This window comes from Anomaloglossus baeobatrachus, chromosome 4 (assembly GCF_048569485.1).
Source record: "Anomaloglossus baeobatrachus isolate aAnoBae1 chromosome 4, aAnoBae1.hap1, whole genome shotgun sequence".
Classification (NCBI taxonomy): domain Eukaryota; kingdom Metazoa; phylum Chordata; class Amphibia; order Anura; family Aromobatidae; genus Anomaloglossus; species Anomaloglossus baeobatrachus.
The window spans coordinates 263,201,159-263,228,228 of record NC_134356.1 but is presented as its reverse complement, the minus strand read 5'-3'; the positions used below and the strand labels follow the sequence as shown (position 1 = coordinate 263,228,228).

Genomic DNA, 27,070 nt, shown 5'->3' with positions numbered 1-27,070 from the left:
GCTTTGCTGGTGACACTGTTGGGGATTTATTCAAAATTGAAGGCACACTGAACCAGCATGGCTACCACAGCATCTTGCAGTGGCATGCTATTCCATCCGGTTTGCGTTTAGTTGGACCATCATTTATTTTTCAACAAGACAATGACCCCAAACACACCTCCAGGCTATGTAAGGGCTATTTGACTAAGAAGGAGAGTGATGGGGTGCTACGCCAGATGACCTGGCCTCCACAGTCACCAGACCTGAACCCAATCGAGATGGTTTGGGGTGAGCTGGATCGCAGAGTGAAGGCAAAAGGGCCAACAAGTGCTATGAATCTCTGGGAACTCCTTCAAGACTGTTGGAAAACCATTCCGGTGACTACCTCTTGAAGCTCATCAAGAGAATGCCAAGAGTGTGCAAAGCAGTAATCAAAGCAAAAGGTAGCTCCTTTGAAGAGCCTAGAATATAAGACATATTTTCAGTTGTTTCACACTTTTTTTTAAGTTTTTCATTGCACATGTTTTAATTCATAATTTTGATGTCTTCAATGTGAATCTACAATTTTCAGAGTCCTGAAAATAAAGGAAACTCTTTGAATGAGAAGGTGTGTCCAAACGTTTGGTCTGTACTGTATATATATATATATATATATATATATATATATAGTCCTCTAAGAGACCATACATTCTAGGCACAACAAAACGCACACACACAGACCGAAACACACACGTCCATTCACATTCTGTCTGTGTCATACTCTTACCAAGAGATAGGGATTCTGCCCACAGGAATCCTTATATTAATTAAGAATTACCTAAAAATGTTTAATAAAATAGGTTTGACAAACTGGAGCGTCAGTAAGAAGGATCGTCTACTTGTATAATTTTTAACAAATAGCTCCTATATGCTGTCTAGTAACGTCTATTGTTACACAAAAATGTTACATTCAACTATTAAGCATCATTCTGGTATTCCAAAATCCCTATGACAACACTTCCCGTCTTGTGTTGTTATGAGGTCACTAGTGGAAACGTTGAACTCAATTCCTTGTGCGTTCTGCCTGCCTGATAACTGTCTGTACCCTAACCCTAATTACATTTTATAGACAAGATTTTTTTTTTAGTTTATTAGTAATTTCGTAAACCCATCATGAACATTTGAAGAATGAAGCCTGCAGGGGGAGCTCTCGTGCTGCTATAATAAGGCTATAACAAGGATTTTACCCCTTTTACCAATGGGCAATTTTCCATTTATTCATTTTGGTTTTTCCTCCTCTTCTTCCAAGAGCAGTAACTTTTTTATTTTTCCATCAATGTTGCCATATGAGAACTTGTTTTTTTGCTGGACAAGTTGTACTTTTGAATGAAACCATTCATTCTACCACATAATGTACTAGAAAACAGGAAAAAAAATTCCAAGTATGGTAAAATTGTAAAAAAAAGTGCAATTCCATTATGGTTTTTTTTTTTAGTTTATTTATTTACCATGTTAACTACCGTATATTAAAAACTGACTGTGCAAGATGATTACTTAAGCCAGTATGAGCACGCTGATACCAAACATGGACAGTAGTTTGTGTTTTTTATTTAAGTGGTGAAAAAAAATTCTGCAATTTGTGAAAAAAAATAATATTTTTTGCTTTTGTTGCCAATGTCCGAGACTCATACCTTTTTCATCTTTGGGATATAGGGCTATTTTGGGACTTCTTTTTTTGTGCCCTGAGCTGATGTTTTACTGATTCCATTTCAGGGCAGATATGATGATTCTGATCACCTCTTTTTGTATTTTATTACTTTGCTGCGGCCACCCAAAAAAATGTAATTTTGGTGTTTTTATTTTTTCTCTCTCAGTATGCCGTTTACCGATAAGATTCATTTACTTTATATTTTGATAGACAGAACTTTTACAAATGCAGTGATATCAAATACGAGGGGCAGCTGATAAGTCTTTGGCTTTATCCAGAAAGAAACGAGATAGGATGATGAAACTTTACATTTATTCCACATACTCTCCACTGATGTCAACACTCTTCTTATATTGGTATTCCAACTTCTGTAAGCCTAGCAAAAAGAAGGATTTCAGTTGTGCCTCAAACCAGGCATCCGTAGCAGCCATGGCATTAGAAATGGTGTGACATTTAGTACCCTTGAGATGCTTCTTCAGGTTTGGAAACAGATGATAGTCGGAGGGAGCTAGATCTGGTGAATAAGGTGAGTGATCAACCAGCTGGAAGCCCAGCTCTGCCAGTTTTGCTTGGTCGCTTGTGCAGTGTGAGCGGAGACCCTGTCTTGCAGGAACAAGATTCCTTTGGACACCTTGCCGCGCCTTTTGGCCTTCAGAGGTGCCTTCAATTGGTCCAAAAGTTCAATGTAATACCTTGCATCGACGGTGGAACCCTTTTGAAGGTAGTCCACTAGCAGCACGCCCTCCTTATCCCAGAACACAGACGCCATTACCTTAGTGGCTGATTTTTGCACCCTGAAATTCTTTAGACGAGGAGAACCACTGTGCTTCACTCTTTTGACTGCTCCTTGTTTGCAGGGTCATACACATAAATCCAGGTCTCATCCATAATGAATAGAAAAGCAATCCTGCCGCAATGGCAAAGCAGTATAACCCAAATCCTGATTAGAATACCAGTTAAAGCAAGGATCTAAAATTTAACTTTTAATATCATTAATCTAAAAACATGATAGAAAAAAGTGCAGTGCAGGGCATGAATAAATAATAATCAGATAGATCTCACCCAGTTCTTCTCCTGAGGAGATCAGATACCACCGGAAAAGTCCAAGGCAGAAGCAGGCCAGACCAAACCTAAGGGGGGGGCAGTATCCAAGTTCCCTACCCCTGTCGTACCCCTGCAAAAAATGCTTCCGCCCTTACAAGGGCAGCACCCAAGTCAGGAATGCTAACCCTGATGAAACACACACCCTCCCAACGCGTTTCCCTCTCTGTATAATAAGAGAGTTCATCAGGGGAGAAAATCTTCAAGTAAAGCCTGCAATGGCAGAACAGTACTACACAATGTACGTTGGTGGTACAAATGTGTATGCTAGTGGCCAGTGGGATGCTGTGTGCTGCTAGAACCACAACCTAAATACCCCTCATACCTCCTGTATCCTCGGCAATCAATGGTGCCACATGTTCGTGCAGTCCTCATAATCGATCAATGATTCGTGCAAGCAGCCCCCACTGCGCATGCCCATAGACCAATCGATCAGTCTGCAGCGCTTGCGGCAGCTTGGCAAAGCACACACTGCGCATGCGTAGGCGTTAGACTGATGCAGTCAAGCTGTACTTCCGCGTTCCACTCATGGAATGCACACACTGCGCATGCGCGGCGCGCAACCCACCATTCACAAAGTTTTCCTGGTATCCCTGTCAGGCTGATGCACTCATTCCGCGCCGCGCTTATAGGCAGCGCACATTGCGCATGCGCGGCATGTAATCACTCCTATCAGGCTATTTTACTACCGCGCTCTACAGGTGGAACGCACGCACCGCGCATGCGCGGACCGCATTCAGCTATTAAACACTGCCCAGGGCAATCACTGATAGTCAGGATAATTAGCATTATATATCAGAAATTACATTTAGCTTGGCCTCCCACACAGGTGCCATGTTCTGTAAACCAGCAAGACAAGCAGATTCATTAACAGTGATCAAATACACAATCCTAGCGCAACATTTAGCAATACATAGTGTGCCGCCTCTATTTTTAAGAAGAGGGCACCATTATAAATCTACTGCCCTAAAGGGGTAAATAATGCTAAGAATTACAATGAGTAATAACAGAGGGCCATATAAAAAGAGGACTAGGGGGTATATGCATAATTCCTATTAAGGGGGATTATAGAGTCCAACAGTCAGTAGATCAAACACTGCAACCAAAGGGGGGAAGAAAGATACAAAAAGGACACCCTCCTTGCTGTGTCCTATATCCATTAGAAGGTTGATATAAGATAATATATGAACTTACAACCCTCCCCCGGGCCCAATAATATAAAACCCAAAGAATCTGGGCTGGGCTCGTTTCCGCATAAGGGGCTCATCAACTTGATCACTAGCCCAGCTCAATAGACACCCTCAGCCGCCAATCCCCAAACCACCCACCCCAGCCAGAGAAATCCCTTCTTTAGATAAAACACCCAAAGTGCTTGACCAGTCAATCCAAGAAGTTCTTGTCAATCTGGAAACACTGACAAATGGAGCGGGACGTTTTCACTTGCATGCATCTCTGATTTATTGTCAAACATTTGGTGACCCACTTTGCAGATAGCTTCATCCAAATGTTCATGGATAATGACACAAACATTTGGGGACCCACTTTGCAGATAGCTTCCTCATGTCCAAATGTTCATGGATAATGACACAAACGTGTTCACGGGAAATCCCCATGATGTCTGCTATTGTTTTAGCTGAAATTCATCGATTCTCCAGTATGAGGTTGTGCACAGCATCGACGATCTCTGGAAACAACAACCACTCTCGGTCGTCCAGGACGTTCCTCATCATAGGTGCTGAAGTGGCCCGTTTTAAATTTGGCAGCCCCATTCTTAACTGTGAAATATGAAGGGCATTGATCCCCCAATGTCTGCGACATATCACCATGAATATCCTTCATGGACTTTCCTTGCAGAAACAAGAATTTTACCACTCCTGTGCTCTCAGTTGCTGTGAATATCGCATTGGACTCCACCATTTTGTTTTCCCGAGTGCATAGAATACTGTTGCCATTAGCAACAAACACAACATTTTGAAAACATATATTAGACACATAAGGCTTTCATCTGATGTAACATTCGTTACCATAGAAACAAATAAAGATCACAAAGCCAAAGACTTATCAGCAGCCCCTCGTATGTGTGTTTTTTATTTTGTTAATTATTTTAATGCTATTAACAGTGCATCTCCTGCTGTAGACACTGGGAGCCCCCATGGGAGGGGGCGCTTGGCAGTTACCGACTCTTGGTCTATTATCTTATAATTCTTTTCTGAATATCAATTTGTACATACTAATCACTTTGCTTTTGTAATTAGCTTTATTACTGTATTAAATACCTTACACTTTTCCCCTATCTGCTGTAGCTATTCTCTAAGGCTACGTTGACATGTTGAGTATTTGGTGAGTTTTTTATTTTGCAGCATTTCTGGACTTGTTATGTAAATTTTGTAAATTAGGTTACTTGTGTATTTTTCATTGCCCTTTTGAGTGCATGTGTTTTTGATGGTGCAGATTTTGTCTCTTTTTGGTGTGTCATACTTTAAATAAAGTTGCTTTCTTTGTGATACTTTCTGGTATTTGGCTTTGACTAAACTTTATTGATATAGTCTTAGTCATGTTCCTATTACATGCATTTTTGCTGCATCTCAGAGGGAAAATACCAAAAAAAAACTAAACGTTTATATCCGCAAAATTTTCCGCATCTAATGTAAGTGTCAGTTTATGCTGAGTAAAAAAAACCAGACAGGACATGAGATTTCTCTAAATCCCATCTTGTTTGCTGGAACTGTAACATGCTGCATTTTTGGTACATCTAAAATATGCAGCATAAAAAATTCAATAAAAACTCAGCAGCTTAAATGTGTTTTTTTTATTTCACTTTCTGTGATGTTTCATTTGAGAGGGATCTGAAATGGGAAATTATGGGAGGCTGGGGCTGCACTCACATCTCAGCAGCATCTATCGTCCATCCTGGAACAGGATGTCATCAGAGGGCAGCGCCGCAGTTACTTACTACAACTTGTTGCATCGCCACCCTCTGAAGATGCCCCCATTTCATAAGACCGATTGAAGCTGTGGGAGAAGTTAACACAGGGCCAGCAATCTGCTTCTTTCACTGCTCTAGCACAAGTGTCTATCTTCGTCCCCTGTAATCAGAGGCAGAAGTTGAAACTCTGTGAATGACACCAGCACCGCCCCATATCTTTTATCATTGCCCTCAAACAAATCTTTTTTTTTATCATAGAGGTTTTTATTGAGTTTTCAGAAAAATACAAACTTCTCATACAACAACATCAAGAACAGGAGCATTGAGTAGCAAGAGGTGGAATAGCCTCGAGCCATTATCAGAATATCAATCTGGGACATTAAATACCCCTTACAACAACAACCTGAACATAGGAGCAGGGAGGGAGGGGGGAAAGAGAGGGGGTGGGGGAAGCAGCTCTACAAGACATTCTTAGGCATAATCAATTTATTTATGGTGTAGGTGTCGGTATCTGGGGGAGGGCCGTTGCATAAAGGGAAGTGGCCCACGGGTGCCATTGTTTAAGTCTCACCGTTCTCTTCTCTAGGTTGGGGGCCAAGTTGGTTTCGTATAGCCAGTGTAGGTTGATCCTCTCAATTAGATCTCTTTTTGTAGGGGGGCTCACCGACCTCCACTTGTATGCCACACAGTACCTGCCAGCTATGAGAATGTGAGAAATGATGTTTTTTAAAAGATCCGGGATCCCATCTAAGCCAATGTGTAGCACCGCTAAGGTTGGGTTTGGAGAAAGGCGGAGACTAGTAACCTCATGGATTAGATTGAACACCTCCTGCCAGAAGTTAGATAACTTAGGGCAAAACCACCACATATGACATAAGGTGCCCCTGTGGTTGCAGCCCCTCCAGCACAGTGGTGACACATGTGGGGAAAAAGAAGCCAGTTTAGTAGGGGAGTTGTACCACCTCAGATGAACCTTTTTTAATTGCTCTATATGATTGAGACAAGAAGAGAACTTGTGGATCCATTTTGAGGCCGCGAACCATTCTTGCGGCGGAAGCGGAGAAGCTAGATCTTTTTCCCATTTGAGCATATACGGCAATTGTTTGTCCGGTTGTGGGGAGTTTAGCATATTATGGATATATGAAAGGCCTTTGATTTTGCTATTTTGAAAGAATTTTTTAATTGAGGCGTGGTCAGCTGTCGTGGGAGCCGGGAGATGAGGAGCGGACTGAAGAAAGTGACGTATTTGAAAAAACTGGAATAGACTGTGTCGGGGAAGGTTAAATTTATCACACATTTCTGAGTACGGGAGTAGGACGCCTTCTCTATAGAGATCTGCTAGGGTGATTGGACCTCCACGTGTCCAGGTGGCAAGATTCAAATTCGGAATGAAGGCTTCTAGCGATCTAAGGGGAATGCTGGGACCTAAAGCATGTGACACTGGCTTGCTCCACAAGGACCAAGCTTTCTTTAGAGCTGCTGTGGTGGGTAGAAGATCGCCGGGGGGGCGAAGGGGTTAGGAGCAGGGAGTCTATGAATTGTTTAGGGGAGTGGACCTGTGCCCAGGTGTACTCAATCTGTAACCATCTTAAGTCTGAATCATTCCTCCACCAATCTCGAGCCGGTTCCAGGATAGCGGCTCTGTGGTATGTTAGAATATTAGGAATACCCATTCCTCCACCACTTAACGGGGCATGCATGCATCTCAGGGCTATTCTAGGTTTTTTCCCAGCCCATATAAATTTACTCATTAGCGAATGAATTTTGGTGAGATACCGTTGCGGAATTGTTAGGGGCAGGCACCGAAGTAAGTAGATAATTTTTGGGAGGCAGATCATTTTAAAGGTCTGCATTCTCGCCACCCAAGAGAGCGGGAGAAGAGAAAGGCGAGTAAGTTCTCTATCCAGTGAGGTGTGCAGGGTCAGCAGATTTTTCCGGATCACGGAGTGTAGCGGGGCCAGTATAATACCCAGGTAGGGGATACCCTCGTCTTCCCATTTGAAAGGGTAAAGATGAGAAAGAGTGGCTCTAGTTGAGGCGGGCAGGAAGAGCGGAAAAATTAAGGACTTGGTAATATTAAGCTTGTAATACGAGACTTGAGCGAAGGAGGACAGGATCTCCATTACGTGTTTTAGGGACACCTCTACATTAGTGCAGGATAAAATCACATCATCCGCATATAGACTAATCACATGGTTTGTACTCCCCACTCGAATCCCCGAGATCCGAGGGCATTCACGGATAGTCTGCGCCAGAGGCTCTATAGCAAGGGCATAGATGATAGGGGAGAGCGGACACCCCTGGCGTGTCCCATTGGATAATTCAAAACTCCGAGATATAAATCCGGATGCCAGAACTTTGGCGTTAGGGTTAGAGTATAGTGCCATTATGGCGGTAAGTATGGGGCCTTCAAATCCAAACTTGGCCAGTACAGATTTCAGATATCCCCAGTGCACCCTGTCAAACGCCTTCTCTGCGTCCAAGGACAGGAATACACTGGGGATTTTCCTCCCCTCAGCCACCGCAATCAGGTCCAGCATACGTCTCGTCCCATCTTTCGCCTGCCTCCCCGCCACAAACCCCACTTGATCCGGGGAAATCAGTGATGGAAGGACTTTATGTATTCTAGCTGAGATTATTTTGGCGTACAATTTTAAGTCGCAGTTTAGGAGGGATATTGGCCTGAAGTTTCCTGGTGATGTAGGGGGTTTTCCTGGCTTTGGCAGGGTAGTTATAATGGCCTCTAGATTATTTGGTGAAATATCTGCTGTGGCTCGCCAAGAGGAGAAAAGTCTCAGGAGGAAAGGAGACAGGGTTTCAGTGAATTGCCTATAATAGGAGTTAGTGAGGCCGTCTGGGCCTGGAGCTGAATTTCTTTTGGCTGTGATCACCGCCTGGCGAACCTCTTCCAGGGAGAAAGGGGAATTTAGTTGCTCTAGATGTACTGTAGATAACCGAGGAAGATTAATATTGTTTAAGAAGGAATTAATTGCCGATTGGGTAGGCTTTGGGGCATTGGGGTCATTTTTAAGGTTGTAGAGAGACTGATAAAAATCAGCGAATGCATTGGCTATTTCCGTTGGGTTGCATATTGTGGCATTAGAACCCGTCACGAGGTATTCAATTTTGTTTTGCATTTCTCGTTTTTTAACCCTCCTGGCTAGTAAGGCACCCGCCCTGTCACCCATCATATAGTACCGCTGTTTGAGGGATCTTAAATTTTTCTCATAGTCTACCATCAGCAATTGGCGGAGCTGTGTTCTTAGTTTCCTGAGTTCGTCAGATGTTGACATGTTTGGGGCAGATTTATTGTGGGCTTCTAAAAGCGCTATGTGGGACAGTAGAGCTTTGGAAGTTGCCTGACGCCTCCTTTTCTCCCTAGTGGCAATTTTGATGAATGACCCCCTAATAAAGGCCTTGTGTGCAGACCATAGCGTTTCCTCTGTCACCTCCTTGTTGTCATTAAATTTAAAAAACTCTGCGAGGTCGGCCTGCAACTCCTCAGAGATTTGTCTACAGGCTAGGAGGGAGTCATTCATACGCCACCGGGTAAAAACGGGCGTGCGGCTTTGCTCCTGGACTGTCAGGTATATGGGGGCATGGTCCGACCAAGCTATAAGTCCAATTTTTGAATCTGAGCAATCCAAAATAAGTGAGCTTTCAACCAGAAAGTAGTCCAATCTGCTGTATGAGGTGAACCGAGGTGAGAAGAATGTGTAGTCCCTCTCATTTGCATGTTGGTATCTCCATATATCATGGAGATGCCTTTCTGAAATTATTGTGCTCATTTCCTTCCTCTTTACAGCAGTATTGGAGCAATCCAGAGTGCTGGACATTAACATGTTAAAATCCCCGCAGATTATTTGCTTACCCTCTGTAACGGATGAAAGCTTGGAAAGAAACCTCCGCAGAAAGCTGATCTGACCAGAGTTGGGGGCGTAAAGGGTTGCAATAGTATACTTAGAGCCATTTATGGAGCAATTAATAATGGCGTATCTACCTTCAGGGTCTAAATGTTGGGAATGTAGTGTGAACGCAACAGTATTTTTTACACAAATGAATACTCCAGCCTTTTTTTTTTCCCACAAGCCAGCAGTATGAAAGGAAATTTAGCATTATTTAACCTGTGCGAGTCCCCTTGGAGGAGATGAGACTCTTGACCACAAATCACGTCACATTTGGATTTAACCACTTCCCGCCAAAACATGGATCTCTTGGCCGGCGAGTTCAGGCCCCTAACATTTATAGACATACAGTTCAGTACCATTGTACATGAAAAAAAGTCTCTTGCCTAGAGCTGCGGGGGGAGAAAGGAAGGTTAGGCAGGAAAGAGATAACACTGACAACATTAACATCACTAACATTACTGATGTAGGGAGCATCAGTCCACATAGAAAAAAGCCCAAAAAGGGGGCCTGCGGTATGGTGGAAATGTACCGCCATGGGGGCTCAGGGTCCTGGTTGAACAGAACCAGCGGACCTTAAAAGTAACAACTAAGTCTCAGCCGCGACTCAGACATATCACATAACTCACGCGACGGACCAATCTTCATTCACTTTATCCCTTTGGGATGATCCTGTGGCTCTTGGAGATCTGGCCGGGAGATTTGCCATGTTCCATGAGGATAGGAGCTTTGCCAACTGTTGTGGGGAATGGCAGACGTGGGTGTTTCCTGCACGGAAAAGCAGGATCTTTACAGGGAAACCCCATCTATAGGATATAGCTTCATCCCTGAGAATTTTGGTATAAGGGGCAAATTCCCTCCTTTTTGCCAGGGTTCCTGCAGACAGATCCGGAAAAATGGACAGGTGCCGGAATTGCTCAGACAGAGGCGGCCTCCTTCTCAGGGCTCGCAGCAGGGCTTCTTTGGTCTTGTAAAAGTGCAGGCGAGCCAAAGTGTCCCGGGGGGCATCAGCACTGAGGGATTTAGGCTTAGGGACTCTGTGTATTCTGTCCACCAGGAAATCAGTTGCAGACAGGTCTGGGAGCAGCTCCTGCAGCAAGGAGCCTAGAAAGCTCTGCAGCCCCTTGTCTGGTATGTCCTCTGGAATTCCTCTGATTCTTATGTTGTTTCCGCGGGACCTGTCCTCTAAATCCAAGACCTTAGTATGGAGCTTTTGCACTTGTTCCTCCAGTGCTGCATTGGCATCAATGAGGCTATTGTGTGACTTTGTCAGCTCCTGCATTTTAGTTTCAATGTGTGCTGTGCGACTGCCTATGGCAGTGATATCTCCCCTCAGCTCAGCCACCATATCTTTCCAATCCTGCTGCAGTGATGAGCGGAGGGCACTGAGCAGTTTCTGCATGGTACCTTTGGTAAGCGGTATATCTGCAGCGTCTGTGTCCAAGTCTGGGCCTGCTGTGGATCCCCTCCTGGATGAGCGTGAGGAAGCTGTGGAGGAGGATGCTGCTGCCATTTTCCCTCTTCCCGTGCTGGAGAAGAAGTCTGTAACTTTCGCCGGGGACGGCTTCTTCTGGGACTTTCCCCTTGGCATGCCACGTTCCTGGGTACCTCCGCAGCACTTTCCCCCCGTGTGCAGAGAGATTGGTGCCACTGGTGAGCCGCAGTGAGCCGGTTAGGAGTCGAGGTGGCTGGAGCTCAGCAGCTAGGTGACCGGTGCCATTAGCAAGCAGGCCACGCCCCCCCTCAAACAAATCTTTATCAGGGGAGAAGTAGAAACTGTGTAAGTTGACACCAGCATTGCCAAACAGCGTCTATCACTGCAATGAAACTAACCATCGTCAAGGCATAGCGTTTGTATCACTGGCCCCTGATGACGATTTGTTTGAGGGTGATGACATTTTAGATACCCGACCACCCCTTTAAAGCCTTTCCTAAAGGTTTTCCTTCTTCACCCCTTTTACGTAAATGGGTTGTCCACTGCTTGGACAAACCTTTCTTATTCCCCTTGTTTGTCCCTGAAAAAAAAATAAACCTATACTCACCTCCGGTACAGCCACTGTTCCAGCGATGTCTGAAGCCGCATTCCCGGGGCCAACATGATATTGTTCCCAGAAACGGAACCACGGCTTTAGACATCGCCGGAACCACAGATGCCCTGGATGTGAGTATAGACTTATTGATTTTTACGAGGGAGAACAACGGGAATGAGAAGGGGTTGTCCAAGTAGCGAACAACCTCTTTAAGTTCCCAATATTGGGATGGAATATAGATTCCATTTACAAATTGATACATTAATGATGAATAAATTTGCACTATTTTTGCACACAAGCCCTGCGATGTCTGTGTCTGGCCCTGTACATAACCCAGTAGTATTGGGAAATAATCCATCCTCATTTCCAAGCTAAATTTCATTTTATTTTCTGCAGCGTTTTTCAAACTCAAATTATTGATTAAATTTATTTTTTTTTAATGAGGCAACCCAATACATTTTTTCTGGGTTCTATTTCTACGTGTGCTTATCAGTATAAATGATGTATTAAATTACACAGGTAAAATAATACCAAACTTAGTTTTAGTTCTTTTACGGAATGAAAAAATCAATTTTGCAGTCAGGGCATTTTAATTTTTTCCTTTGACTAGGGAGCATATCATCTATTTTGTTTTATTTTTTTTTTTCCAAAAATAATTTAGCAAAACCAGCAATTCATCTTCATTATTGCAATGATGTTAATATGTGTTAACTTATTTTTATGGTTTATTATAGATTTATTTATTTTATTTTGTTTCTGTGTTAGTAGTTTTAATAATGCATTGGTATACATACCAATCATAGACAATATTGCCTGTACGTGCAAAAGGAAATCTATTTAGACTGGTGCCTCTGACAAACTAGAGGACTATAGTTATACCCTGAATGTCATAGTAAAGTATTAGCACCCCACAATTGCCTCACATCAGACATCTGAGATGTTACTGTCAACTACAGCATCAAAGAGGCTAACCAAGCCAACTCGGCCATTCCCCACCATTGTACCACAGTCTGTAGCTGTAGTGGAAAGTGAGATGGTGACAGAGGGGAAGCCCAATATCGCTATCCTGGAGGAATCAGGGGAGGACTTTGGAAATCCTACTGGAAGATTCTATTAGTATTTCGAAGCACAACACTCTAATACAAAGGGGTTATATAGGATTACATGGCCTGTTAGGGTTTCTTGATGACTGGTTTGGGAAATGGTGTTCTAGAAAGAAACCAATTTAGTCAATGCTTCAAATTCTGTAAAAAAAAAAAAAAAAGGCAAATAAAAATTATGTAAGTACATTAATAAGAGATTAAAAAAGGAGTAAAGAGTTTAAAAAACTTAATGTAATACGTGAAATACTAATTATGTTAATGAGATAATCAATATATTATTATTATTATTATTAATCAATACATTAATGAGAGATTAAATATGGAATAAAAAGTTTAAAAAATTCAACGTAATACATGTTATACTAATTATATTACTGAGATCATCAATATATTATTATTATTATTGATAATCAATATATTAATGAAAGGTTAAATAAGGAATAAAAAGTTTGAAAAATTCAATGTCATACATGTAATACTAATTATATTAATGAGATAATCTTTACATTATTATTATTATAATAATAATAATAATAATAATAATCATCATCATCATCATCATCATCAATATATTAATGAGAGATTAAATAAGGAATACAAAGTTTGAAAAATTCAATGAAATACATGGAATGAATTAGCGGATGTAATACACTAATACTAGTTATATTAATGAGATCATCAATATATTAATTATACTATTAATTATATTATTGAGAATCAATACGTTAATGAGATTAAAAAAGGAATAAAAAATATGAAAAATTCAATGGGATATAATACATTAATACATGTAATGTATTAGAGGATGCAATACACTAATACTAATACACTAGTACACAGTCAAATGTAACCTTACCTTGCTCCTTTGGTATTTATATCCAATTCTCGGCAGAACAAGATGTACACAAGCAGCAAGACATAAATTTAGAGAAGCATAGGAATTTGTTTATCTTGGGGGATAGTCTAAATGGTCTCTGAGCCAGAGATGCTTAATGAGATTGTGCAATTGGGTAATATGATAGAGATGCATGGTGATGTCAGCCGCGGAAAGAACATGACATTAATGCAGTGAGGTAGACGGTGGATAGTGCCATCTATTAATCTTAGTATATACAGATGAAGTCATATATTCAATAAATCCCATTAAACAAGCCTCTATAAAACATTTATGAATTTAAAATGTAGAATTTGGGACATACAGTAGATGTTTAGGATACTGTATTTTTGAGAAAACTGGCAAAAATACTTTGAGAATATGTGCCCCATAGAGTCCATTCAGAATTTCCTTGATGGAGAATTTTGGAAATTGAGCTGATTAGTTGTCAATTAAGCTTTTTTTTATTTTGGTTTTCTTAGTATAAGATTAGTTCATGGCTTTTTTGTGAAAGTATGGCAGCACTCTGCATGGTCTATTGTTCTTCTAGTTGAAATGCCACCATACAATGCCAATCTGGTTAGCAGCTACATACTATGAAGTCATATCCACTGCGCAAAGGCTAAAAATGCAATTTTATCTGGCTGATATGAGCTAACAAAGAATACAGGAGAATAACATATACAGTATCAGTCTACTCTTGGTGCAGGGGTATACCTCTTTTAATCAGAACATCATATAAGAAATGTGCGCAGAACCGACATAAGAGATTTCAAAATTTTATTAACAAAATAGTGTAATCACCAAATCATATATAGTGGCATGATATCAGCAGGGAATTGGAGACAGAGGACAATTGCTATAATCAGGCAAATAAGGTGTAACATGTATAGTCATAATTAGAATATCAATTTACCTTGAAGCCATGCACAGTACAATCACACAGGGGATAAGATATAGATAGGGGCCCCTCCTAGGCAATGTGAAACATATGCTAGAGGAAATGAAGTATAGCCCCGTTATATTGAACACCAAGTGGCACTAATGAATCCAAACACCCCATGTGGATAACAAACAATGCATGGCTTAAGATGTAAATCTAATCCAAACAAATCATCATTACCTGAGAAACCAAGTGCCCTGTCTGGAAAGCTCCTACGCTCGTTTCGACGTGCAGTCTTTTTCCAGGGAGAGAGTGATGTGAATCTTTGAATTTACCGCTCTTAAATAGTGCGAGCATATCGCTGATAGGACCCGCGATCAACAACACGAGCCCTAAAGATCAGAGCCAGGGAACATGTTCGAGATATCTGGGCGGCCATAAATCAAGGCAATGTGGAACTGTTAAAAACTCTCCCAAAACATTTCAAGTTACACCACTCCTGTGATCCCTCTGGTCTCCGCATCAAAGGGATTGATCGTATACATATGGATCTTCGGGGTGGTAATTTGAGTTAAGCATTGCCTCAAAGGGAGGCGAGGTGGATTTGGACATGTTACACCTTATTTGCCTGATTATAGCAATTGTCCTCTGTCTCCAAATCCCTGCTGATATCATGCCACTATATATGATTTGGTGTTTACACTATTTTGTTAATAAAATTTTGAAAGCTCTTATGTCGGTTCTGCGCAAATTTCTTATATGATGTTCTAATGATTAGCGCTGACACAAGGTCAAGTATTATGGTTAGGTTTAATTACCTTTGTTGACCTCTCTCTTCTAGCAAATATTTGATTTTCTCTTTTAATCAGGCAGCATTGTATGGTTACCATCCTACCTTAATACCATCTTGAAGATATGTACTCAGGCTTCTTGATTAAAGAAAACCTATCACCAAATATCTTGTTTTATGAAAAAGATAAAATAATATAATTAAATGTATTTTTATTTATTTTAGATGTTTAGCGAGGCACCCCACGGGGCAGGTCGCGGATGACACCCAGCTGAGATCGCTGAAGCTCCTGAGTCACCCGGTTCACTTCTTCCTCCATCTCCCGAGCACTCCAGAGCATTGGGCGCACCGGTGTGCCCCCATGACGGCCAGGGTATGCAATGACTGACACCCTGCACCTCCGGTGGGCCTGGTACGTCTGCCCTCATGCACCTCCAACTTTCGACCCGCCTACTCTTTCTTTCTTTTCTGGTCTCTAGAGCAGTTGGCTCCGCCCACATTCGCTGTTAGTTTTGTTTCTTATTCTGAACCATGGGAAGGGGCAGGTTCAGGCTTTCGCAACACTTTTTCCCGCCAACCCACAAAGGGCGGACACACCCTGGCCACTTGTTGTCTTCTAATGGTCGCTGAAGTGTAACTTTTCAAATAAACAGTACAGAACTAGGTAGTCCATAAATCGCACAGTACCTGGTTAAATGGGCACGATATCCTGTTTGTGACGCCAAATGTAGTGCCTCACGGGGCAGGTGGTTAACCTACTCGTCGCCGGGCCATTTCGGGTCAGGTCAGGCGATGTCACAGAGTGGCCTTACCCAGTTCCGTTGTCCTAAGGCGTACAGTAAATGGTGGGGGAAGTGTGGTATTTGGGAGAGTTTGTCAAGACGCCACCTGTGGTATGCGGCCAGGAGTAGCCACCGCTGCAGGATTCCTCTCCATGGCAGGTGTTACGGCAGCCAGGATTGTGTCGCTCCCCACAGGTGGAGCGGGCCCTGGGTGGATGAAGAGGAAAGGTAATGGCCATCGGCACCCAAGCGCTGGGCGGCAGCGCCGGTAAGGACGAGCCAACACAGTCTCTGTGAGTTAAGGGTGTAGTTTACTCATGACTTCAGCTGCTAGCCCGGACACACTGGTCGCTGCCGTGATGGGCTCAGTTCGATCCCGGATCCGTGGAAGGTCAGAACCGGTGCGGTAGTCTGTGGGCCCTTCTTCACTGTGCTTTTCAATGCGGGTCCTTGTGGCTTGAAGTACCTAGAGTCCCTTCCATAGTAGGTAGAGTACTGTTCCCTATGCCAGTAGTGTGGATCACCTTGAGTCTGACCGTGATCGAGGCCCCGGAATCCTAGGTGCCACTTGGCTCTGGAATCTTGTGTGGTCGGAGAAGCATGGAATCTCACCGTAATGCAACATGGAATTGCACCACCCTAGGGTGCTGCACCCTGAACAGCGGTGGTCCAGGGGGAACTGACACGATATCCTCCATAGCGCCCGTTAAACTCCTATGTCCCACAGGAGCTACTGGGAAAGACGGCCGCTCACTGTCACTCCTGCTGGAGAACTCTCTTAAAACTGTGTGTGGATGAAAGAAAAATGTAGAAACCGTGTTTTAAAGCCGTGCTATTGACCAATCCGGAACGATGAAAGGATTAATGTTTCTTTATTTTCATGCACAGGTCAAAGCGTTTCAGGAGTACTCAGCTCCCTTCATCAGGACAACTGATATGACCTTTACATATATTAAAACTGCATTTCCACTTGATTTGTGGTGGTCGTATCATAGGATGGACTGCAACAAAATCATAGTTAAATAGGATCAGCACTCACATAAATCTTGTTTCCTTAATTTTCTTTAATCCATATTTTCAAAGTGAAGGTTAAAGACAAAGTGTCGCCTTTTGTCTTGTGTCATCAAGCCATTCTGAAAGAGTATCTGTTTGAGTAAAGTTTGGTGACACAGGCCGAAATGCGATACTTCGTTTGTAACCTTGTACCAATGGGGTGTGACTCATAGGGTTCTCTAGGGTTTGTTTTGGTGACACAGGCTGAAATGCGTTACTTTGTAACCTTGTACCAATGGGGTATGACTCATAGGGTTCTCTGGGGTGTATCTTTAGGTTGTTCTGTATTAGTATTCTGTGATCCACACCCCTTTGGCAAAGACCATACAAAGTTGCTAGAAATAAAAAGAGCCCTATCCCTGTAAACGTATGGTGCATTAGAAAGAAAACACTCAATTAACAGAGGAGCATTGGTAATAAAATAAGAGAAACTATCTACTTTTAACCTGGTGACAGGACCTCCGTAACAGCCACTACAGAATAAGTTATATAATAAATGTTGAAATATATTTTTTACATGTATAGAAAATAATAACAGGTAAAAGTTTATATAAGATGATGTTATATAATGAAACTGTTGGTTTTGGTCCAACCTTCATTGTTGATTATATGCACAGCACCACTGAGTTGTGGTCTCTTTGGTTCTTAATAATAATAATAATAATAATAATAATAATAATAATAACGTTTATTTATATAACAACATATTCCGCAGCACTTTACAATCCGGTGGGGGGTTGTATAGACAAAAACAAAACAGTACATAATTCAACAGCTACAGTAGGAATGAGGGCCCTGCTTGAAAGCTTACAATCTATGGGGAAAAAGGGGGACACAAAAGGTGAAGCACACTTGTAGATCTGGCTGGCCATCGTTATGGTACCTTATTGGTTACATATAAAGGTGAATGGTTTGGTCTTTAGACAAAAACCTTTTGGGTGCCCTTACAAGCTATTGGTTGTATGTAGGATGTGAGGACAGAAATAGGAGAGAGAAGGTTAAAAGTAGCATTTAGAAGGTGGGACGGGGGAGAGTTAAGTTAACAGTAGCTTTTAAATGGTAACCATAATCAGAAAATTGCCCATTGAATAATTCAGGTTTTTGTGCTCAATGTGTTTTTTTATCATTATTTTTGGCATCTTTTTACTTAGCGCAATGTGTATTAAAAATAAAACTTAGTAATCTTGCAAATTTAATACTGGCGACTGCAGCATTTAGACTCATCCTAAGGCCGGGGCCACACGGGGACTACTGCGATCCCCTTGCATGAGACTCGGCTCGTGCTGGCAGTACAGCAGAGCCGAGTCTCATGCTTGTGTCCTTGCAACTGAGGTCCGTTCGTGCGAGCAGACCTCAGCTGCGGGGGGCGGGCCGGCACTCAGGAGGGGAGGGAGGGATTTCTCTCCCTCTCTCCTGTGTAGTCAGCTATAGCCATTCTCGCACTGCACTAGCAGTACACCGGTGTACCGCGAGTGCAGTGCGATTTTTCTCTCGCCCCATTCACTTGAATGGGTGCGAGAGAAAGAGTCTCGGATTACAATTGCAGCATGCTGCGATTGTTTTCTCAGTCCGATTAGGGCTGAGAAAATAATCGCTCATGTGTGCTGACACATAGGCTAGAATTGGTCCGAGGGGAATGCGATGTTTTATCGCACTCCACTCGCACCGATTTTCTCGCCCTGTGGCTTAGGCCTAACTATCTTTCCTGTTGTAGTGTTTATTGAGCCTGTGCAAAGGTCATTGTGAAGGCAAGTGGAGCAGAGGTGGCTGTGGTATCACACCTATTGGGATTGGTGGATCCTGTGTTATCAGCTTTGTATAGAGGTGTTACCTGTCATATAATCCTGTCTTTGCTGATAAGAAAACCTGTGAACTGTTCCTGAAAGTCCAGGAAGTAGGAAGCTATGTTCCCATGATCAGCATTTGTTGTGTTTTTGATGCTGTAGAATTTCTGCACCAATTCCACACCAAGTTTACTTGCTCTAGTTGTGAGTTTGTTGTTACATGCATTTTTGATGACTCATTTTTGACGCATGCATTTTTTGTCTCAATAAAGTTGGTTGAAAGCAAACAGGAAGTTTCCCAATGAAAAGAAACACATTTATTATTTCAGATTATAGTGGTATAAAATCATGCAGAATTATAATCTTCACCATCTCAAACAATATAACTATCCACGTCCCAGTACACACAAACACACAAAAACAGACACACAAAAAAAAATAAACATCTAGCTAGGTAGATGATAGAAATATATTAGATAGAATAGATAGGTATCCTGCAGATATTTAATTTCCCACCCTCCTACATATTATAAATTTGGACCCGTTAGTGTCTTTCATGTGGCGCTAAAGTGTGTTTCTTGGTTTAACTGAATAAATAAATAATTAAAAAAAAAAAAAAATTGGGTCCCCCCTAACTTTGATATCCAGCGCAGATAAAGCAGACAGCTGCAGAATGATATTATCAGACTGGAAAAGTCCATGATTATTAGGTTCTTAGCAGCCTAAAAATAAATACCAGTCTGCAGCCACCCAGGAAGTGGTGAATCACATTAAATGAGCCAATTCTGAGGTTTCGTTATCCTGGGGCGATGGCAATCGGGGTAATAGTAGTTGGGGTTGATGTCAGCTGTGTAGTGTCAGCTGGCATCAAGCCTCAGTGTTAGTAATGGAGAGGTGCTATAAAACACCCCCATTGCTAACTTGGTAAGTAAAACTAAATAACACACACATAAAATACTTTAGTTGAAAAACCACTCCTCCACACTTTCCCTGGTTCACCATTTTATAAGAAAAATTCTATGCAGGTTTAATGTAGTCCAGGGAATCCGACATAGTCCAGGGAATCCGATATAGTCCAGGGAATCCGACATAGTCCAGGAAGTCCAACCACAAATGGAAACCTGAAAGACATAAAAAGAGATATAAAAACAAGAGACTGTCCCTCATTCACCAATTTATTAGAATGCAAAGTTCCCACATCCGATTTAGTGCAGTGGTTCCCACAATGTTTCTCAATTAAATAAATTAAAGGCTATGGAACCTCAGAACGAGTTATGACATTATATTGCTGCAGGATATCTATCTCTCTGGCTTTTCTATCCAATATATTTATATCATCTATTGAGCTACATCTTTATACTGTATGTATTTTTTTGTACCTGTATATGTGTGTTTGTGTGTATTTATTTGTTGAATTCTTTGTTTTGGGCAACTTCCTGTTTGTTCTGCTGCCCGTGTTTCAACCAACTTTATTGATACCTGATATATTTTCTTAAGTGTGTTTTATTACCTGCGGATATTCCACATCTAAGTCTATGGGGCAAGTCAATGGGAAAATTACTCACTGAATACTCAGCATACCTGAAAGATAAATTGACATGCTGTGGCTTGGTAAAACACAGAATAGAAAATATGCACAGCGGACATGAGATTTCTCTAAATCCCATCCACTTTGCTTGTACTGTAAAATGCTCCGTTTTTGAAGCAGCCAAAACACACACTGTAAAAAAACGCAAGTAACACTCATTGCGGCACATACCTGGAGTCTAAAAAAGCCCTAGTGGCCAGTGTAAAAATTGCAAGATTACTTATTTTATTTTTGATTTTATTTAATAGAGTGATATAACAAAGTTGCTAAATTGTTTTTTAAGTACATTTAACACAAAAACCTGATTTAAACAATAAGTCATTTTCTGATGATGGCTTCCCTTTAAGAGGCTCTATTTATGCAATTTTAAGACATCTACGTAAAAGGGAATAGTAGTGTCTGGTTTATGCTAAAAAGCAAATTTTAGATAAATGTGAAAGCTGTGTGTGAAATAAACAAAACAGAAACAGATAGAGTGGAGGGTTCCAGAACCTGATAATGGGTTATCAATAGTGTTGAGCAAGCGTAATCACCACTGTTCGGTATTCGATCGAGCATCGGAGTTTCTGGATATCTTAATTTTACATAATAATGAGGGCATGTTGACCACTGATGTCTTTCGTAATACAACAGATACAAATTTATTATTACATGTCATGTCTCCACAGACAATAAAAGCTATACCAACTGGACAATTTTTAAGGATGAGGAGGATCTGTTCCAACCATGACCCTTTTGAAAAACAAACCACTACTCTAACGGCCAACCTCAAACAGCGAGGGTGTAATCAGAGGAGTATAAGGGATGATTATATAAGAGCACTGGCAAGTGAACGTGATCAACAAGAAGAAAAACAAATCCCTAAAATCTCAACCTGTAAGAGTTATTACTAATTTTAACAGCAAGTGGTGGGAATTAAGGGAAATATTTCGAAAACATTGGCAGATTTTTTTAATGGACAAAGACCTATCAGCAAATCTTACCACCTATCCCTCCATGACATGGAGAAGATCTATAAACTTGAAGGATATTCTAACTCGGAGTAAATACATCCCTCCATCGAATAACTTTTTTGGACAGAAGAACCCAAATGGGGTTTCTTCAAATGTGGCAACTGATCAGCATGTAGATATATTAATAGAAGTACCACATTCACCAATGGTGAGGGTAAAATAACATTCACTATCACATACAAAACTGACATGGTGGTTTACTATGCATGCTTCCCATGTAATTTGATCTATCTGGGTATGATAACTATGCAACTCCAACTTAGAGTCCTTGAACTTGCATGAGACATAGTAAATGCCAAGTAATCTACGAATGTCGGAAAACTGAAAGCGATACCTCACCATTTCTTTAAGTATCACAGATGCAATCCCAGTAGACTAAGGGGTACTTTGCACATTATGACATCGCAAGTGCGATGTCGGTGGGGTCAAATCGAAAGTGACGCACATCCGGCGTCGCTGTCGACATCGGAGTATGTGAATCCTTTTTACTATGATTAACGACCGCAAAAGCGTCGAAATCATATGATCGGTGTAGCGTCGGTCATTTCCATAATTTCGGAAGGACCGATGTTACGATGTTGTTCCTTGTTTCTGTGGCAGCACACATCACTGTGTGTGAAGCCGCAGGAGCGAGGAACATCGCCTTACCTGTGTCCCGGCTGCAATGAGGAAGGAAGGAGGTGGGCGAGATGTTTATGTCCTGCTCATCTCTGCCCCCCTGCTTCTATTGGCCGCCTGCCGTGTGACGTCGCTGTGACGCCGCACGACCCGCCCCCTTAGGAAGGAGGCGGTTCACCGGCCAGAGCGACGTCGCAGGGCAGGTAAGTGCATGTGAAGCTGCCGTAGCGATAATGTTCGTTACTGCAGCTATCCCAAGATATCGCAGCTGCGACGGGGGCGGGGACTATCGCGCTCGGCATTGCTACCATCGGCTTGCGATGTCATAGTGTGCAAAGTACCCCTTAGAGTCAAAGGTATTGACCACATCACACTGGGTGCCAGAGGTGGCAACTACACACAAGAACTTTAAAGAAGAAAAAAAAAAAAAAGAGAGACCAAATGGATAGTCCCTTAAGGGGAACCTGTCACCAGGTTTTTCCCTTATGAGCTGCGGCCACCACCATTGAGCTCTTATATACAGCATTCTAATATGCTGTATATAAGAGCCCAGGCCTCTGTGTAGAATATAAAATACACTTTTACAATACTCACCTAGGGGGTGGTCTGGTCCAATGGGTGTCACTGCTGTCCTGTCTGGTGCCTCTTCTCTGTGGCGATATCATAATTTCCTGGATTCCTTGTTCTTATCTACATTGAAGATAGTCCTTAATTACACCACATATCGATTTCACTTCCATTTCTATTAACATTTTCTTAATTGATAAAAGCTATCTTGTAAAACATTTTGTTATATATATATATATAATATATATGTGATGCCCCTACAGTAACCAGGTGTCACAAAAACAAGGTAATAACAAGGTAACAGCTGGAGTCATACATGACTGTGCCAGTCACCACACACACACACTAGCACACCAGGACATTTACATTCACAACCAGGGTGGGAGGCCCCTCTTAGAACCAGGTGACAGGGCTGGGCACTGTGAGCTAACAGGCAGCCAACTGCGAAGGGTGGGACCAGACCTGGGGGAGGAGAGAGTGACCTGGGGAGTGTGGCTAGACAGTCAGAGAAAGGAAGTGAAAGAGAAAGGAGTTGAGGAGAGAAGTGGCGATAGCAAAAGGAAAGGTGTCAAGACAGACCATAGACTCTTGAGACACAAGGAAAGTAGCAAAGACTCCGCAAAGACCTGAGTAGAAAGATCAGCCACTCAGAGGAGAAAAGTAGCTGGAGGGCGCGAGAGAAAGCTCCAAGGACAGAGGGATCCTGTGGGGTGGAAATCCAGGGCTCACAGTACTTTGCATGCACGGGGTGCAGATTCCAGAACAGACAAGGACTTCAAGCCATCTGTTAACTCTGCCAGGCGGGTGGGGTTCCAGGACTCATCTGCCACCACTAACGTCCGAGGCATCAGCGACAAAGAGGGGACCGGGAGAAATACCCTTAAATAGTCCAAGCTGCCTGCGACAGGACCCAGACACCAGAAAGACCTCCAAGTGCTCTACGCCAGGGAGAACTGACAAATACACCAGAGTGCATTGGTGGGAGAGTGGCACCAGGTTGGCTGGCACAGCTATAAAGGACACGGGCACACTTAGGATCCAGCACGTCCCCAGTGTGCGAATCCAGTAAGTAAAGACAATCAAACTGCACTCCCTGTCTGGGCGCACAGTAGTAACATTGCACCTGCTGCGCTGAGATGTTAGAGCACTGACACAGCAGGAGAAGGATGGAGAAGGGAGCATCAGCATAGCACTTCCTCTTTCATCATTGCTTTCAACTGCTGGTACAGTTTAAAGTGTGACGCCAAATGTCTGCCGTCATTGGCGGTATGCCACTGCATCTGTACATATCTTAAAAATCTATTTCTAAAACTGAATCTAATATAAACTTTATTATTGCGACAATGTTTTTCTTATTAGCCTTTTTCTGTCAGTTCTTTTTTTGAATTTTGAGGACATTTCATATAATTCCCACAATAAGATATGTGAATAATACTGAGTTACATGCCAGTTTTGAGGCAGGTAAAGGCGTCAGATAATCTGTACATCCTCTGTTACGGATACAGATATAACAGATATAGGGAAGGGTTGATAGTTATTGTCCAGTCATCTTGGGTGTGTAGAAATCCCAACTGTAAAGTTGGCTTGAATTGAAAAGCAAATTACAACATAGGGAAGTCTAAGCTGTAGAGCTACGAGGATATATGAGGTCACATTACCTACAGCAGAAATACAGCAATGGAAAAAAGCACCTTACGTCTAAAACGGGAAACCTACTAATAAGAAAACTGTGCTACTGAGAATAAATGCAGCTGACCAGCATGAGTGCAGATTACTTTCAACTCTATATTGTTTTCCTAAGTACAATCTGATTATTTTCTTCCTTGTTATTGTGCCTTGTCCTCAGATGTCCTATTGACGTAACCTGATTTCACATGCCAGCAATAGATTTTCAGCAATGTTCATGAAAACAAGGAATGGCAAGCGCTGTAACCCTGTTTAATCTCCATTTAAAACAACTTAATGACCATCCTATCAGTTTCAGGCTCAGCAGGGCAAAGCTGAACAGGGGCCCGAAAGGGGGAATAAAAAGCTTTAGCCAAATTCTAAATGGTCGGGAATTACAGCTGCAAAATCTAAGTATCATCTATGGATACTTTCTTGGAGATTCGATATAGTCAGAAGTTCCTTCACTCAGCTAGCTCCGAGTGGTTGCTGTTTCCAGGAATTTTCACATTTTCACATGTACAGTGTAGCCCGAGTCATCTATTATATATTCAATTCCTAAAACCTTACAATAAATCCAGGAATTGCATTTTCTTTTGAGCTAATTTTTGTGATTTTGTGAGTTCTCCCCCATCTTCCAAGTGTAATATTTTTTTTTACTTTTCAATCGACATATCCGTAATGGGGCTATTTTTTGGAACGTTAATTGACACCATTATCATATAATATACTAAAAAAAAGTAAAAAAAAAAAGTCCAAGTGAGGTGAAATGACAAAATATAGTTTTATGTAGTTTATTATTATTTTGAGGCAAAAAGTTCACACTTTTGAGAAAAAAAAAGTTGATTTCTTTCTCTTTTTCAAGTACCATAATTTTTTTTTTTATTTTTTACATTGGAGCTCTGTCAAAAAGTGTGTGCCAAGCTATTATTTTTATTAGTACTTTACAAGTACTTTTTATTAGCATTTTTATTAGTAAATTAGTAATTAGGGGGACAACATTTTGATTGCTTTGTACTGCATTATTTGGAGCAGCCGTTCCAGCCAAAATAGGGCAAATCTGACAATTTGACTTTTTCTTTTCTCTTTTTTTTTAATACTGCATTTATCTTACTGGTTAAATGTAACCTAACAGAAGGATCTATACCCATAAAGTGTTCGGAGTGCTGTATCAGTATCCTAAAGGCATTTGTAACAATGTGTCTTTATGATAAATAATGTTTATATATTTGCTGCAAAACTGAAATTTAATCTCTGCGTTCCAATCCCTGGACTAGTGCAGGGGCGCCATCACTGATCTTTGTACTTTGCTGGCACAACACCCACCCCAGTGTGACTGACAGATAAGCGTGTGCAGAGAGAACGAAAGGATGATGTTAGGAACAGGTTGTCAGTGTTTATCAGCACTGCTCCTCACTTTAGCCATGGCTGCTGCTAAATTGGATGTCACAAATGTCCTGAGAAACACTATTCACAGAGAGAAGTTGACTTGAAATTGGAAGCTGATAAGGCTGAAGATCAAAGACAGTGATGAATAGAGATTTTCTAGAGGATTCAGAAACAGACAATTGTCTTGAATGGCATTAGAGAAAATCCAAAAGTATTTTTCTTTGAAGAGAACTTGAGCTAACAGAAGTGCTGGTAACTACACAGAATAATACATGTCCAAAACTGGTTTATCACAACCCAGATGGTAGAGAGCCCTTGAGCCTTTAGAAGATATGTGGCAAAGTCTATGAAAATTTCAGCCCAAGGTTCTTGTCGAAGAGGTAGCAGGTGTATTTAATAACACAGTCGATTGATTTGTTCTAAGAAATAGTATCGCCTCCATCAAATCCTCCTTCATAGATGACATCAAATTTGATCTAATTATTTTAAGGCTAGAGAACAACCTCTCTACACTAACTTGGGTTGGTGGCAAAGCCGTAACCACATGGGCAACATCTCTAACAATTTCCGGGTATAAAGGAATTGCCTCATGCACAGTCAGTTTTGATGAACGGTTGAACTCTTCTACTGTACTTCTTTGAGAGCAAGTGAAAAATTTTGCTGAAATATGGTCAATCTCTTTGCTATGGGAGTCGGATCTTTTTCCCTGCAGCAACGCTTTGCTGCTCCATGTCGTCCAAATGCTTTTCAAAATTAAACTCCTCATCTGATGTTGAAGATATGGCAGCAGTTGCACTAGCAGGATCCAAGTCCTTTTGCTCTTGGCAGTCCTGTAGCCACTCATCCTAACTGCTAACTCTGTCAGAGCTTCTTTTTCTTTAGTAAGCTGTTGATCATCCAGCAATATATAATGTTTTGGGTCCACATAAATAGCTGCCAGAAGATTTTATTTTCTAATAGCAGTGTCTCTCTCCATTTCATTGAAGCAGCAATGCCATCCACGATTAAACCTCCTCTTTGGCACAGGCAAAATAGCAAGTTCTTCCACTCCTTTATGAAAATGCCAGGAGTTAAATCTTCAGCTCAGAATTTTTTAGTCCCTGTAAATGGGCGTTGAAGCAATTCCTTCAATTTAGCCACCTTTGTTCACTGATCTTCATTTAGCAAAAAAAAAATATTCAGCACAAACTGCATTGAACTACTGTACCCAATTTATTATATATTTTAGGAGTCGGTCCATTTTATACTGACTACGACTCAACCAAAATGGACTTCGACTCCACAGCTCTGGTTCTGTGCCACCCCTGCAGCGGCCGAACCGCTTGGGTTCGGG

General features: G+C 41.8%; 2 long non-coding RNA genes across 2 annotated transcripts in view; one reads left to right on the top strand and one right to left on the bottom strand.

The window, feature by feature from the left end:
- Window positions 1-24,019, top strand: part of LOC142303456 (uncharacterized) — a 132,862-nt gene extending 108,843 nt beyond the window's left edge. The window contains exons 2-3 of the long non-coding RNA XR_012753029.1: window positions 15,504-15,690; window positions 21,154-24,019. This is a non-coding gene — a long non-coding RNA (uncharacterized LOC142303456). The remainder of the gene's footprint in view (window positions 1-15,503; window positions 15,691-21,153) is intronic.
- Window positions 19,703-27,070, bottom strand: part of LOC142303457 (uncharacterized) — a 211,928-nt gene continuing 204,560 nt past the window's right edge. The window contains exons 3-4 of the long non-coding RNA XR_012753030.1: window positions 22,711-22,806; window positions 19,703-20,018 (exon numbers count right to left, since the gene is read on the bottom strand). This is a non-coding gene — a long non-coding RNA (uncharacterized LOC142303457). The remainder of the gene's footprint in view (window positions 20,019-22,710; window positions 22,807-27,070) is intronic.